The 15,852-nt window shown below is 36.5% G+C and overlaps 1 pseudogene; it reads right to left on the reverse strand.

The window, feature by feature from the left end:
* Positions 1-9,517: 9,517 nt before the first annotated feature.
* LOC149567240 (putative receptor-like protein kinase At1g11050) lies at positions 9,518-11,006 on the reverse strand (annotated as a pseudogene).
* Between the last annotated feature and the right edge of the window lie 4,846 nt (positions 11,007-15,852).

Genomic DNA, 15,852 nt, shown 5'->3' on the forward strand with positions numbered 1-15,852 from the left:
AAATCATATAAAACTAATGCATATTAATAACATTCTAATAAGGAAAGATTATGTTAATATCTTTAATTCATTTTATGCTTTGATATATATTATTTTTGTGAAGTTAAAACATAAAGAACTCTTAGTTATAAGAAATGGAGAAATATCTGTCTTTTAATAAAATAGTTTCAGTATGACAGTCATATCTCCCTAATGAACCGTTGGATCGGCCTAAAATTTAAATATGTTGGAGAGGGCCAAGTTGCGCCACTTCTGACCGGAGCGATCGAATAAATTCGATCACGATAAAAAGTTATGAATGACTAAGTTCGGGTCTATCCAAGGGGCAGCGACAGGACAATTTGTGATGAATTTAGAATTTCTCCTAAAAGATAATTGCTTTCTAAATTTACCCATTCATCCATCTAATAGGTTTGTCCGTACACATCTGAAAATATAATTTGATAGAAAGATTACATCTATCCATTCAAATTTTCAGCTTAGAATTTCTATTTTAATTACAAATCTTGTCTATCTAATTTCACAATATAAATTCGAACCCAAATCCGATTCAGATCTAATTTCTTTCTCTTTTGAAACTAAGGTTTTTCTATTGTTTTCTTCTCAACCAAATAAAATATCTAGATTCCAATTTCAAATTGTAGATTCAATCACTGAGAGTATTCAGACACAGATAACAAATACGATGAAGACAGGAATGCATGATGCGGAAATAGCATAAGTAAAATCACAAGAATCTACATGAATTCTGATGCTAATTCGCTCTTCCTCAGAAAATCCGCAGAGCAAGCTCCCTTCTTCAGAGTTCTTGAGTCCTCCCCTGCTCCAATTGCTCTCCACGCTATATCTAAGCTTTTTATGAATGCCTGAATATAAAGAGCTCTCAAAAAATCTTTGGAATGCTTCTTGAAACAGTTGGAAGGTGTCACCAACTAAGCATGGATCTTTTCCAACCTTTTTGACGAGTCATAGAGTTGTAGACACCTTGTGCTTAATTGATGCACTAACCTCCGTGTTGTTGACACATGTTAATTCCCATGCAAGCTTATAACTCCAATTTACTTTACTCTTTCCAATTTTATTTATTTATTTATTAAGTCTCATGCATTAACTTTAATATCTTCACTTTTCAATCTTAATATATATTTTAATCATATGAGATTTAGAATCTTTTAATAATTTAAAATATATTTTCCACTTTTAAACTTTATTTTCCAAAATTTTATTGTTAAAATATTTATTAGCGTTAATAATAATATTATTTAGTCATTTATTTAAAAATGAGCTCCAAATATATTATAAATATTGTCACATTCCAAATTTAATATTATAACTTTTATTTTCAAATTTAATTATTTTATTTAATTAATTTTTTAATTAATTAAATAAAATAAATATTAAAATATCATATTAGTTTTCTATTTAACTAAACCATTAATTAAATCTTTTAATTAGGCTTAATTAATAGAAAATACATCAAAGACTCACAAAGGTAAAAATATGAAAACTCATCATAGCCAAAATACATACAAAATCAAACCAAGGGTTAATATCACGAATTACATCATCTGACGCATTCAGAGGGTACTCAACTCAGATACTTGTCCTAATTTTTTAATTAGAACAAATGGCTTAAAGGGTTGGGATTTGGACTTGAGAATTTATCTCCCCTCTCTTATCATTGAGATAATGTGATAGGGTACGCTCATCTTGGCAATTCAGGGAAGTCGATACCTGATACCTGCAACCTGCATAAAAACTATGCATGTACAAGCACAATATATACTAAACTAAACATGAAATGACAGGAAGTGGTGCATCGTGTAGATCTCGACTAGCAGGTGACTACGACTCCCTTCCTTAACCACATCAGACACACTATACAAAAGCAAACACGCACACCATACACATGCAAGTATGGGGTAAGTATCCATAAGAAAACACATATGATAATAAATCATCTTACTAATTATCATTAATAACTGCAAACACTGAAAATAATCATCATACATACATGAAATGTAGAGTCTAAGTAATCTCATCGCATATCAACTGAATCCATAGCACAATATCTGATAATCTCATAATAATGTTACTAACCATCAACATGAAACTAGCTCTAAAAGAGTTTAACAATGATAACAAAATACAAACTAGGGGTAGGCACTACATCCACCCCCCTTGGGATTAGGCTTATTCCTAGAAGCCTACAAAAATAAAAAGCTAAGACACTCACTATGCGGGTCCCATTGAACTTTTTTCCTCTATAGGGAGAAATGATTGCACTAAAAATATTACAACACACTTAGAGCAATATGATTCAGGTTTAATGGTAAATTGAAAACCACATTGATCCAACATTCATTCTTTTAACAACTACTAAAATAGATCCCTTAATACATTCTAAACAAGAGCTACTTAATGCTTGCAAAGATAAACAAAGGTTTACTATCTTACAACATAGATAGAATGATACATGTTTTACAACTAGAATAAGTTTCAATTTTCAGTTTTGAAAGCTAAGTGTTGAAATATGAAAAATATGCAAGTAACAGTTTTAAGTTCTGTTTCAGTTCACTTAGTTTCAAGTTTTCAGTTTGAAAGAGATACACATGATAATTCAAAGTTTTCATTTTGTTTAACGAGTTACAACTAGTGACATTCCAATATACCCAGAGCTCCCAATGTTGAAACTCAGGCTCCGATACCAAATGTAATGCCTTGCCAAGGGATCCAAAGAATTTCACTAAGTTTACCAAACAATTTTTTTTTAAAAAAAGATGAAAGATAAACCATTTACAACACTTGCGGAAGCAATAGATACAATTCGAATAAAAGTATATATAACATATCAAATTACATTCTTTAAAGATCCCTTGACGTTGAATCACATCTAATCTTAACCATTCATCTAACATCACATCCTTATGAAATATCAATAATACGTCCAACATTCAAGTGTCTTTTATGTAATTACATTTCAAACTGCTCAACCATCCACTGTACATGTCACAAGGTATGAAAAGCCTAAAAGAATGAACATCCATGTAAATAAAGTACATCATCATCCAATATTAATCCATGATGCAATTAAAAGTAAATGAAACCTCATATCATACATGATACATCATCATCATAAAGATATAAACATCCATCATAAGAGATAACCATAAATCACAGACATAACTAACTAAGTGCACGGTTCCTCCCAACCATAAATAGCATCATTAGACAATCGTGGATCCTAGCCATCCCTCCGTGCGTAACATTCCAAAGCACCAAAGAGATCATCAATATTAACATAGTAGGAATGTCACTCCTAAAACATCCTACTAACATGCAAAGTAAAACATAGGATACCATCATCTAACATATGCAAATCATCAATATAGGAAACATACCAGCAAATACATCCATCATAAGGTATATCATCTATCATAATGCTCCAAGAACATAATGAAGATAAATACCAACTAAAAATGCTCCAGCCACGGTGTCTCCGACGGATCTCAAATGATAAGAGTGAAAAATACACTACCACCCGACCACGTGGAACCTAAGTGGTCCACTCCCACCGTACTGAGGAGATAATCTCAAGTCCCAAATAGACTATCAATCCACAAAGCATAAATCTCTATAAGTCTAGGAATCCTAATAGTATACTAACTTAAAGGTTTCTATCACACACAAAATCAACATCTAATTTTCAGAGGCACACAATGACATGTAGGAAACCTACTATGCAAGCGAAAAAGTGTCATCGCATTTATCACGTACAAGTTATCCTGACAGTTAGCTAAAATCCACGGGTCCATACTGATCTCATGCGGCCACTAGTATCCTCTCATACTGACGAGGCATACTACGGAATGCACAGTCGCAACCATGCGTTCTCACTACTCCCATCCTAGCCTATACAAGCACTCAAGGCATGAACGAGAACCAAAACAATTATCTTTTTAGGTTCATTTAATCCTCATTTAGTGTGCAAATGTTATCACTTATTAACCAAACTTACAATGAGTTACCCTAGCAGCCACTTAGGGCCCCGACCCCCATTGCAAGCCACTTCCCGACACTACAAGTAGATTACCTACCCTAAGCTCATGGAATCATAAATCACCACAGTCCTGTACAAGCGACTGTAAAAAAATCCAAAAGATAATCCATAAAAAAGAATCATCAAATATCCATGATAAAAGCATCAAATATCCATAATAAGAATCATCAAATCTCCAAGATAAGAATCATCAAATATCCATGAGCATCTGAAAAGCATCCATAGAAAATCATGACCACAATAGTTCTCTATTGGCAACTGAAAGCATCACTGATAATCATAAGTATCCATTGGTTCTCAGCAAGCAACCGAGAATATCTCAAAATCATATTGATCGAAGACTCCAAAATGGTTGAGTCAAACATGTCACAACATGAAATCATCAAGAAATAAATCAACATTTCAGTCTCATCATGGCGACTAGAAAATAATCCAAGGATAACTGATCGATGACTCAAAAATGATTAGCTCAAGTGTCTCATACACATACATCTCAGCTTCACACATGAAGACCGATGAATAAATACAAACATTTCATAGAGTATACGATCACATTACCATGGTTGGGCTTAAAAAATCGAGACCAAATAAGATCAACATGCCATCACATCTCATAACTCTCGAGCCTCTGGTAACAACCTAGGGCTAGTCAACACTAGTTAACCCAAAACTCAAAACAAGAAGCATATAGAATACACAATGCAGACACATGTTTTGGTTTTGCTATTTTACATAGTTGAATCAAGTGTAGAGGTTTTCAGGTTTTCTGTTTGCAAGTATATTTTCAAGTGTCTTAAGTTTCATCATTTGACCTACAAGTCAACCCATTTGTTTCCCGATAGCATTATCCTTCTATTATTTAAAATAATATTCTAAGAATAATTTAAGGGTAAATATTAAATCATTTGACACTTAGTAAAATCATTCACTCAATGTTACAAATTGAATGACTCTTCTTAATGTTACTTCAACTTTTAATATAAATCAAGGATCATTAATCATCTAAATTATAAGAGAGCCAATTACTAATCTTCGAATAAGAAGATTATAACTTTATTAAAATGATCAATTAAATCCACCAATTAACTTAGGCACACAATTCCATGACCTAATATTTAATTATATGTTACTAAGTCTTCACCATTAAAATATCTAAAATCATAATTCAAGTCATAAGACTTATCAACTTCAATATAGATACTCTACAATCTCGTTAAAAGAATTAGATAAATCTCTATTACATAACTTAATTATTAATTAAATCTAATTAACTCTAATTAATTGATTTAGTTAATAATTGCATAACCATAGCAACGTTCTAATTAATATCAGTTGACTAATAACTAACAATGGTTCGAAGTTGACTATGATCCAATTCCCTTAATACTCATATTAATAGTTCAATAATGACTTGTTATTGTTTAATAACAAGTTACATTTGGAAATCTATAATGATCACATTCGTCATTCTTATATGAATACTGATGTTTTCTTAATTAATCTGTATTATCAATAATCATTTAGATCATTATTCTATTATTTATTAATAATTTGCTAGACCCAACAAACATTAATAAATATTAAACTCATCCAAAGCTATTATCACTCGATCTATAGAAACTTCCATAACTATTTTTTGATGTATTCCAACTGATATAAAGTTAACTATATCTAAATCTCATTACCTAATGCCTATTTTAACCTTATGTTATATATCTCCCGAGATTTTGTCTAAACCAATTATTGATCTATAACTTATTGCTATACTTCAATTATTAACTATTCTCAATTTGAATTTAACTAAATTAATTAATAGTTATACTAACTATACTTATCATTCATTAATAATTGTTAACCTTAACAATTATTAATAAATAATAAACCCATTGATAATTTCAATATTCAATTATAATGATTGATATTCGAACCAATCAATGAATAATAACTAAATCATTAATATCTCTTCTCTTCTAATTTTTTTCCCTCACTTAAAAAAAATCTATTTACTTAAATTGACTAATAATTAATTACACTTCTTCTACTATTAACTAATCTTAATTAAATTTGATTTAATTAGATTAGATAATAAATCATATAAAACTAATGCATATTAATAAGATTCTAATAAGGAAAGATTACAATAATATCTTTAATTCATTTCATGCTTTGATATAGATTATTTTTATGGAGTTTAAGCATAAAGAACTCTTAGTTATGAGAAATGGTAAAATATTTGTCCTTGAATAAAACAGTCTCAGTACGACGATCATATCTCCCTAATGAACTGTTGGATTAGGCTGAAATTTAAATATGTTGGAGAGGGCCAAGTTGCGCCACATCTGACCGGAGTGATCGAATAAATTCGATCACGATAAAAAGTTATGAATGACTGAGTTCGGGTCTATCCAAGGGGCAGCGACAAGACAATTTGTGATGAATTAAGAATTTCTCCTAAAAGGTAATTGCTTTCTAAATTTACCCATTCATCCATCTAATAGGTTTGTCCGTACACATCTGAAAATATAATTTGATAGAAAGATTACATCCATACATTCAAATTTTCAACTTAGAATTTCTATTTTAATTACAAATCTTGCTTATCTAATTTCACAATATAAATTCGAACCCAAACCCGATTCAGATCTAATTTCTTTCTCATTTGGAACTAGGGTTTTTCTATTGTTTTCTTCTCAATTAAATAAAATATCTAGATTTCAATTTCAAATTGTAGATTCAATCACTAAGAGTATTCAGACACCTATAACAAATACGATGAAGATAGGAATGCATGATGCGGAAATAACATAAGTAAAATCACAAGAATCTACCCGAATTCTGATGCTAATTCGTTCTTCCTCAGAAAACCTGCAAAGCAAGCTCCCTTCTTTAGAGTTCTTGAGTCCTCCCCTGCTCCAATCGCTCTCCACCCTATATCTAAGCTTCTATGAATGCCTGAATATAAAGAGCTCTCAAGAAACCTTTGAAATAGTTCTTGAAACAGCTGGAAGGTGTCACCAACTAAGCATGGGTCTTTTTCAACCTTTTTGATGAGTCATAGAGCTGTAGACACCTTGTGCTTAATTGATGCACTAACCCCCATGTTGTTGACACATGTTAATTCTCATGCAAGCTTATAACTCCAATTTACTTTATTCTTTCCAATTTTATTTATTTATTTATTAAGTCCCATGCACTAACTTTAATATCTCCACTTTTCAATCTTAATATATTTATATTTTAATCATATGAGATTTAAATTCTTTTATTAATTTAAAATATATTTTCCACTTTTAAACTTCATTTTTCAAAACTTTATTGCTAAAATATTTATTAGCTTTAATAATAATATTATTTAGTCATTTATTTAAAAATGAGCTCCGAATATATTATAAATATTGTCACATTCCAATTTTAATATTATAACTTTTATTTTCAAATTTAATTATTTTATTTAATTAATTTCTCAATTAATTAAATAAAATAAATATTAAAATATCATATTAATTTTTCATTTAATTAAACCATTAATTAAATCTTTTAATTAGGCTTAATTAATAGAAAATATATCAAAGACTCACAAAGGTAAAAATATGAAAACTCATCATAGCTAAAATACATACAAAATCAAACCAAGGGTTAATATCACGAATTACATCATCTGACGCATTCGGAGGGTACTCAACTCAGATACTTGTCCTAATTTTCTAATAGAACAAATGACTTAAAGGGTTGGGATTTGGACTTGAGAATTTATCTCCCCTCTCTGATCATTGAGATAATGTGATACAGTACGCTCATCCTGGCAATTCAGGGAAGTTGATATCCGGTACCTACAACCTGTATAAAAACTATGTATGTACAAGCACAATATATACTAAACTAAACAAGCAATGGCAGGAAGTGGTGCATCGTGTAGATCTCGACTAGCAGGTGACTACGACTCCCTTCCTTAACCACATCAGACACACCATACAAAAGCAAACATGCACACCATACACATGCAAGTATGGGGTAAGTATCTATAAGAAAACACATGATAATAAATCATCTTACTAATTATCATTAATAACTGCAAACACTGAAAATAATCATCATACATACATGGAATGTAGAGTCTAAGTAATCTCATCACATATCAATTGAATCCATAGCACAATATCTGATAATCTCATAATAATGTTACTAACCATCAACATGAAACTAGCTCTAAAAGAGATGCGAACTAGGGGCAGGCACTACAATAGGTTTCCAAGATTCCATACATTTTGAGGTTTCTTCCTATAGATGATGGAGGCTTCATTGATACACCTTTGGGTTTTTTTCTTCTTAAGGGGAGAAATGGTGTTCTACACTCATGGAGCAATTTCTACATTGAGCCTAAAGCATCTACCACAATTGTATATTCTACATTGAGGGGAGGCTACTTGGTCTCAGTTCCACTTCTTCTCGCTTATGGTGGGTGGGGATCTTTTCCTCACATGAGGTCTTCTTTCCTCAACACTCCACCACACTTTAGTGTTTTAAACTTATTTTCTATTGACCATCGTGAGCTTAAGAATAATATGCTTGATCTCCTTGAAACCCATTTATGCATTCTTAATTTGTCTATGGTAACATTATGAGCAATACCCAACACATCATTAGTTATTTCTTTGTCAAGATTAATAAAAGATAAAACAAAATTGAGATCCTTTGGGAAAGGGGGCCTCTCTTATGTATTTGTGTCCATGTCAAACTTAATAGGCATAATATAAGTAGATAGATTAGTGATAAATTTGTTCTTAGAAATAGGGGATTTGTTCATGACATTTTTGGACCCTTGAGACCTCATCTTCTTCATCTCCAACTTTGATTCACACCCATCCTCCTAAGTGTCCCACTCTTCTTCTTTAGAATAATAACATCCAAAGTTCTCATCCTTAGAATAAAACTCAAGTGAGAACTTAGGGGAAGTGTTAGAGGGAAACAACATCGATTTTAAATATTCATGGATCAAAAGCAACAAAACCTCATGGAGAACCAAACTTCTTTTAAGACTTTCCTTACAATAGTAGAATAATGTTGAAATAATTAAGTTATCTATTTGTGACAAGCACTACAACAACTACTAGAAATACAACTAATTTATTGAAGATAATGATGAACAACTTGAAAAGTGAATAATACTATGAAAAGTGATCTAGAGCTAGGATGTTAAATTTACCACAATTTTCAATTTCTACCTTCCAATATATCACTAAAGTTATATTTTACTATCCTAATAATCATTTGGCCTCTTTTTAATATCACCCTTAAACATCACACACGAAGATAGAAATTAAGTTTATGAAAATAATTCAACTTTGACTATTACATTGCTCTTCCTCAAAATGATTTGTGATTGGGATTATCACAAGAACATTGGTAAGAATACATATACTGTTAGCTTAATGCATATGAAATTGAGAAAGAAATTGTTTACACGGAAAAATCGCCTGAGCCTGAGGAAGAGCCATCGACAGTGTCGGAAGACATAAGCCACGTAAACTCACCTCTGTTATTCAATTGCGATTCCAGGTCCACCTCCATGCTCTGCATTGCACGCACCATGTTTGCCGAACGAGTCTCTATGCCTTCCAGTATGACCAGCACCTCGCCGATGCAAGGTCTACACCCAACTCAAGGGTGCGCACACTGCATTGCCAGCAGCAACACTTTCTCCATGCTCTGTCCGTAACCGGATTCCCGAATCCTTTCGTCTATAATTTCCCCCGATTTCCCATTATGACTCATGTCCACCACCCAGTCGCAAATGAACACGTGCTCGAGTCGATTGGTGCGGGAGTCGAAAGCCCGGCGCCCCGTCAAGAGCTCCAGCATTATGATACCAAAGCTGAACACGTCGCTCTTGTCGTTCAGGTACCAGCAGAGCGCGTACTCGGGAGCCACGTATCCCGTCGTTCCTACGGTGTGCGTAGTGTACTGCGTCTTTTCCTTCGTCTTGAACTTGGCCATCCCGAAGTAGGCCACGAGCGGGTTGAGATCCTCGTCCAGCAACACGTTCGCCGCTTTGACGTCCCTGTGAAGAATTGCTGGCTTCGCATCTTCGTGCAGGTAAGCCAACCCCCTCGCTATTCCCACAATGATCTTCAGCCGTTGCGGCCACGTCAGACAGGGTCGGGTAGAGCTGAAGAAATAATCGGCCAGGCTGCCGTTCTCCATCAAGTCGTACACCAGAACCTGCTCTGGCTCTTGCCCAATGATCCCAACGCTGTAGCCTTTCAGAGGCAACAAGTTCCGGTGCTTGGCGCTGCTGATGATTTGGACCTCGTGCCTGAACTCCTCAGCAGAGTGCCTTTGTACACTATTCCGAAGCTCCCCTCTCCCACCAGATTCGACTCCTTGAAATCCCCAGTGGCTTGCTTTACCTCGGCCATGTCGAAGAAGATCGACCCCGCGATATTCTCAGTACGGATCATCAGCTTCCTCTGTAGCATTTCCTTCACGCCGCGCAGCCTTCTCAGGTACCCGTAAACGGTTACCAACAGGAGGACGGGTACCGCCAGCGAAGGAACGGCCGTCACGATGACCGTCCTGTTAACCGCTCTATTATTCGGCGGACGCCTGCAAGTTGCGATGAGTTCGCAGTCGATCCCGCGACCGATGAGCTGCTCCTTCAATTCATCGACGCAGGCGGAGTCCACTGTTTTGTTATCGGGTATAAGAGAAAAGAATGAGCTGAGAAGTGCAGACTTTTAATCAAGTCGTTGATCCCATCGCAGCAATCTGATAAATCTCTTAATAAGTATTGCGAAATATCCGTGGACGCGCATCCAGTTGCCTGGTTATATTCATCGGGCATACTTCTACCGCCACTGGAAGCAAAATTACTAACAATGTTAGCGCTGCCAAAAACATTATGGTGCCCTTCATCCTCTTTTGAGAGCTCAAAATATGAGTTGTTCATTCTTAAGTGGGACTGGATATATATATGGAGAGAGAAAACACACGGCAAGCGGACAAAGAGACATATAACATGTGATAACCAAAAACATGAGGAGGCCGAGGAGGACCCAAGAACAGCTCGTTAGGCTGGCCGAAAAGTAGGCAGCAGATAAAAAGGGACACACGTGTCAACGTTCAGTACCATGGGAAATGCATTCCACTATAGCAACATTGGATTGGTTACTCCGATTTTGCTCTACTTGTTTTGTTAATATCACGTCATAAAGGCTCACGAATGTTTGCGTCACTGAGGTATTCGCAATGCGTGGAACAAAGTGAGGAGCAAGTAATAGTGCGCCACTCAAGACCGCCATTAGAAAATGTCGACAAAAAATAGACACGTAAGGGACACATTTCAGCTATCTACAAAAGCCGACATACATCTACTTGTTTCGACAATAAATCAGTAGATAAGTAGAAGGGATTTTCAAATTGTAATTTCGCTGTGATTGTATTTTCCACAGCAAGTCAAACTGTAACAGGAAATGAATTGGTTTTGGCTACGAAATGTCATGAAAATCGGCGATACAATGAAATTCCTAATTGAGGAGGGTCATGATGTGCCAAGTACCGAACGGAGAAACAACATCAGATAAAAGTCTTTTTGCCTGTTCATTCGCACCCAATCGATCAAGACTGACTTTATTAAAAGAAAACTTGAGTAATTGCCGTTAGTATCCAATAGGTATGCCTGTTGGAATCAGAGCTCGTATTCGAAACAAATGCAGACTTTGAAAAATTTGGAAACAGTCTTGCGGTTGAAGCATATTGTTCTTAACTAATGGTAACTAACTTATGTAGTTATAAAATGCAATTTGTATTTTAAATTAATCTATTTGTTTTAAAAACAATAGATTAATTTAAAATACAAATTGTATTTTATATATAGAACTATTTATTTGATTTCATATTAGTTAGTGGTAGTTATAATAATGAGCAAACTAAAATTTGGTTAATTTTTTTAAAATAATTAATTATTTTAATTTGACCATCAAATATATATATTTTTAATTTTGAAGTAAAACAATTTATTATTATTATTATTTTGATGAATAGTCCTTTTCAATTAATAAAATTTACTAAGTTTACAATTCACAAAAAAGGGGTCGGGGGATACAAGATCACCTTGCGAATGAGTTCACACGGCCGAAGTCGGAATTAACAACATAGCCTCAACCAAAAACTATTCACTATTCATCAAAAAAAAATTTTTAACAACCTCAGGCTGCCAAGGCAGTACCAGCAGAGGGAGGATCGTCTTTATCAGGAAATCCCCATGCATCAGTGGGATTCTGGGGCGGACTGGGAACAGTCCATTCGTTAGCAACATCAACAGGATCTGGGGTAGTCGCAGTCTCCGCATCCTTCTTGTCTGGCCGTGGAGGAGAAATTGCCAAGGCCAGTCGAGGAAACTTGCCAGAGTGCGCCTGTCCAAGGGGAGGAGTTGGGGACCGGCTAGAAGCCCGCCCAGGGGGAGGAGACGGGGACTAGCCAGAACCACCATGCGGTGGGGAAGCGGAGCAGCGCCTCCAACCGTCATGTCCATTGATGGGAGAGCGGTGGCAGGGACTTTGTGAGCGCGACGTGTGTGAATGGCGGCCAGAGGACTGGCATTGGGAACAACGACCGCGAGACGAAGAGGCATCGACCGAGGCATCTGGAGGCACTCTGGCAATGGTGCATGGAGCATTGCCCCAATGATTTAACAATTCTTGTAAGTGCGCAACTTCTAGGGCAACTTTATTAGCTTGCACCTGTATCTGCATAATGACATTGTTACAAATGCATGCCCTAGTGTACATTGCAATGTTAACATCCAAAAAACTATGAGTGAATAAAACTGCATTCCTATCTTTCCATAGAGAAAACAAAATTTCCATCTTGAAGGTATGCCAAATCTGGGGGAATCACCCAGCAGGATCATGTGCCATGAAAAAAGTTCGGGCCTGAAAGGCTTGAAAAAATCATGAATCCAGTGCCAATAATTCTGAGCACGCTTGCAAAACTAGAAAATATGCAAAAAGGACTCAGGTTGACCATAGAAGGGGCATCTGGGATCAAGAACTCCAATGTGCTTGAGCCGAGGCCCCAAGGGAAGACTTTGGAAGGCAAGGCACTAAGCAAAGTGGGCAATCTTAGGTTCTGTAATGGCATTCCAAATGGTGTCGAAACGTTTTCTCCATTGAGAAAGCAAAGATTGCAAATGCCACCATTGATTAAGCGTGTCCATCATTGCAAGGTGGGGCGAAAGCCATCTGTACCCCATATTGGGCTTATAATTGGTAAATGGAGTGGCAGGATACTACTTCCAATCATGCCACCAATGACGAATAGACTAAATCCCCACTTTATGAACTAAGTGCACAGGGATGGAAGACAATAGAAGGTCATAAGTCTAGCGATCGGAACTGACAAGGCGGTACTGAACTTGCATATCCTCCCATGACCTGAAATTCATGGTGACTCTTGAAAAAAAATCCTTGGTATTGCAAATGCCACGTTTAAAGAAACGTAGAGCACGGGCACCTTGAGTCTTGGCAAGAGGAGTACCTTGGATGGAAAACAGGGGAGACCACCAAATGTTCTGTTGATTTAAGGATAACCCATTGCGAAACTCATCACCAACCCAACGAAGCCAAGGTTTAACAGCTTCCCAGGCTTCCCAAATGCTCTTTATAACAAAAGAGCCCTGTATGACCGCTGGTTCACGCATAGTGAGAAGGGTCTAAAAGCCAATCCCCTTCCACGCCGGTCTGTTAACAAGGAAGCCGGAAGAAATGCAATGCCTTACCAGTATCTTCCAGGCTTCATCTCTAGAAATAGCTTTGATAATCCATTTAGCACAGAGGGCAAGGCCCTGCTTTCGAGTGGAAAGCAGGCCGAGACCCCAGATTCCCTTGGGAGACAACAAAAATTCCAAGCAACTCTGTGAAAACCATGATAGTTAGAACCAGAGGCCCAAAGAAAATCTCTGAGCAAACGTTCTAGTTTGAGATAGGAAACTTTGGAGGGAGCCCAACAGGAAGAATAGTACACATGGGTGGCAGCCAAAATCTTAGAACAAATCTAAAATTTACCAGCAAGAGAAAGTGGCTTAGTGATCCAATAATCAAGCTTTTTGCTAATCTTTGCAAGCACAACATTCCAAAGTTCCATAGGGGAAGCCTGGAAAGAAAAGGGAATGCCAAGAAAGCAGAAGATTCCTCCATGAGTAACCCATTTCTATTGAAATTGGCTGAGCCAAGGTGGAGCTGGCAAGAAAGACTGGCGGTAACAGAGTGTTTTATGCCATTGAATGGCAGAGCTAAAGGCTTGACAAAAAGTGTCCAGACAATTTAAAGCATTTTTGATGTTTTCTTCATCTTCAAGAAGAGTAAGAAAAGAATCATCAGCAAAATGACCATTGACTAATTGGGAGGAAGAATCAGGAAAGGAAATGCCATGGACCAGTCCTGAAGACACAGAGTGAGCAAGTAAATAACCAAAACCTTCAGCAGCAAGGACATAAAGTGCAGGAGCTAGCGGACAACCTTGCCTGATGGAGCGAAAAAGTCCAAAAGCCTCAGAATGTGAATTATTGATGGTGATGCAAGCATTAGCATCACCAAAGAGCATCTCCACGGACTGAAGGAAATTGGGACCAAAACCCAGAGCCTGAAGCATAGCCAAAATGAAAGGCCATTCAATGCGATCATAGGCTTTAGCAAAATCTATCTTTAAAAAGATAGCCTGCTGCTTGGACTTATGGATCCATTCCATACCTTCCCAAACAGCAATGATGTTGTCAAGAATATATCTGGATTTGATGAAGCCAATTTTTTCAAGCCGCACAATTAAAGGCAGCATATGGCGGATTTTGAGAGAGAGTGCCTTGGCAATGATCTTATAAGACACATTCAGGAGGGTGGTGGGCCTCCAGTTGCATATGTCCTCAGGATCACCAGCTTTAGGTATGAATTTAATATTTCTTTTATTTATGATCGCTCTTAAGCTTTTAGAATGATATGCTTCAAGATAGACTTTGTGTAGATCAGGACCAATTTGCTCCCAAAGATGTTTGTAAAATTCACAAGGAAATCCATCACACCCAGGGGATTTGTCATCCGCCATGGAGTAAACTGCCTCTTTAAGGTCTTGGAGGGAAAGAAGTTGCTCACAGAAAGTGCGTTGCTCAACTGCGAGGCAGTTTGGAGTAACAACGATACACTTTCTGAGAGCCTCCTCATGAGCAACCGAATTGCCCTGCAAAGCAAAGACGTTCTCATAGTGAAGAATAAATGCTTGCAGGATGTCGGGCAGACTAGAAAGAACATCAGTTCCCTGTTTTATCTTTTTAATCCCAACATTGGTATGACAAGCTTGGAGAGCTTGGAAGAACTCCTTCGAGGCTTTGTCACCAACCTCCAACCAGTGGAGACGAGCTTTGATTTGGGCTCCTCGGGCAGCATAGTTATCAGCAATTTTCTTATCATGGCGAAGCTTGGCAAGCTGAATTTGTAAATCCACATCAAAGGGGTTGAAGGTGAGAACTTCAGAGGCTTTTTTGAGGGTGTTGGCTTCATAAGACCATTTTCTGAAGATTGCCAGCTGATGCCCGTAGATGCGCAAAAATCGAGCAGTTCTAGTAATGGCATCATTCCACCATTGAATCCAACCTCGATGGGAATGCAAACGTGGCTCCAAATTCCAGACACGTTGGATGTGGGAGATGGTGGAAGCATGCAACAACACAGATGTGTTGAGAAAGAATTGAGACTTGGCCACCTTGGGGATAGCTGTTTTCCATGAAATGCCAAAATAAATGGGAT

Source organism: Cupressus sempervirens, chromosome 3 (assembly GCF_028749045.1).
Source record: "Cupressus sempervirens isolate cs-2001-9-10 chromosome 3, ASM2874904v1, whole genome shotgun sequence".
Lineage (NCBI taxonomy): Eukaryota > Viridiplantae > Streptophyta > Pinopsida > Cupressales > Cupressaceae > Cupressus > Cupressus sempervirens.